The 1,745-nt window shown below is 36.8% G+C and overlaps 1 protein-coding gene and 1 long non-coding RNA gene across 2 annotated transcripts in view; both read left to right on the forward strand.

The window, feature by feature from the left end:
• The window catches only part of ptpa (protein phosphatase 2 phosphatase activator), a 16,811-nt gene that overhangs the window by 13,272 nt on the left and 1,794 nt on the right, over positions 1–1,745 (forward strand). The window lies entirely within an intron of this gene.
• On the forward strand, positions 7–933 carry LOC107833348 (uncharacterized). Its single transcript, XR_001659071.1, has 2 exons — positions 7–754; positions 791–933. It is a non-coding gene; the product is annotated as an uncharacterized LOC107833348 (long non-coding RNA).

A 1,745-nucleotide genomic window follows, 5' to 3' on the forward strand; every position in this document is an offset into this window, starting at 1 on the left:
GGGATGGGGGGAATGTCTAAGCCCGTTTTCCCCGCCTGCATGCCCACATCCTGTGTTTTCCAGAGCAGCCTGTGAGTCTTCCCAAAGAGCTGAGGGGCCAGGCTGTCTGCGTTCCCTTCCCCCTCCCCGTTCCCTTCATTAAATCCTCCCTCCTTCCCTCCTTCCCTCCCTCCGTCCGACCTTCCTCCAGCCTGAAGCAACCATCAGCAGACTCACATTCCTCGCTCCCTTTCCCGGGCCCCACACGGTTTGGGGCTGAGCTGCAGACCAAAGTTCTGCGTCTGACAGCGTCACGATGCAGAAACAACAGAAGAAGAACTTCTGTTGGTTCTGCTGCTGTCCGTAAAATCACAGAAACTGAATCAGTTTAAGAAAAACTCCAAAACCTGGATTATTTTCCTTACAGTTTTCAAATGAAACATAAAATCATAATAAAAATGAAAGAGTTTACTCACAGAACTAAACCAGAAACAGGATGAGAGTTTAACGGCTTTCTGAGAGGTTAAGAAAATAAAATCAGACTTTTAAAATAATGAAAAACAATATTACTCGATGTGTTTTCTAGATTGTGTACTTAATATCAAATGTATTCATGTCAGAAGATAAAACCTGAAAGAACTGAAGCAACTACTTTTACCTTATTTAGTTTTATTCATTTAAAAGTTTCTGTAAAACAGATATTTGAGTCATAATCAACGCTAGCTAAGCTGAGCTCTTCGCTAGGCTAATAATTAGCCTGAAGTCGATAAAACATGTTTTGATTCGCAGCTGAATGAAGCTTTTATGAAAGTAAAACTGGAGTAAGTTATAGATTTAAAAATGCATTATTTAAATTACGTTTAAAACAAAATAATAATATTTTGGAGCTTGTGGCTGCGGGTTGAGCTAAGCTAAGCTGTTAGCTGAAGCTACTGAGCGAACAGCAACATTTAGCCACGATGTGAATCCCGTCTGGACCAGCTGCAGATGGAAAAATGTTCAGTTTAATCTTTTGGAATATAAATATTTAAACTACGTTGAGCTGAGCTGAAGCTATGCTAACGGCTAAAAGCTAAGCTGGAAATTTCCTGAATTCATGTAACTGTTGCTTTGTTTACCTTCATGCAGCTTATAGTCATTTTCATTTTAAATCTTTAGTTGATATAAAACTTTGTTTTTGATCTTTAAATCGATATTTCAGATGTTGGATGTTAAAACTAAAATAATCTATAGTTAATAACTTTCTCCACATCACTTCCATAGTAGTATTTAGCTATATTGTTCATTTTAAAAAGCCTAAGTAATAAAATTATAAAACTTATTCACTTTAACAGGTTTTAGCCTGAATCTGCGATTAACGATGATTTTAACTTTTCTGTTAACTAGTTTTAGAAAACCAGATTTTTTTGCTTATCAGCAGTAATCTCAACGTTTTAATCTCAAACTCTTTTAGATGCTAAAATTCAACCAGATTTATAACTTTTATTAATTTCTAAGTCAGTTTTCTTAGTAGGAAACAAATGTGAAAACCTGGTAAATACTATTTTTGTTTGGCTTAATTAAATTAGAACATTGATAAACTGGCCAAATTATGATCAGTTTCTAGAATATTTTTAACATTTCTGAGCGTAAAACTTTTCTCCTCTGTGACTCTTTGATTTTACAAACAAACTGATCAAATATCAGTTCAGCCTGGATGATCGAGACCTGCAGTGTCACGGCTCAGACCGATTGAGGCTCCCCGCCCCCACCCAGAACTCCACCCA

This window comes from Poecilia formosa, unplaced genomic scaffold, assembly GCF_000485575.1.
Source record: "Poecilia formosa unplaced genomic scaffold, Poecilia_formosa-5.1.2 Scaffold368, whole genome shotgun sequence".
NCBI classification, from domain to species: domain Eukaryota; kingdom Metazoa; phylum Chordata; class Actinopteri; order Cyprinodontiformes; family Poeciliidae; genus Poecilia; species Poecilia formosa.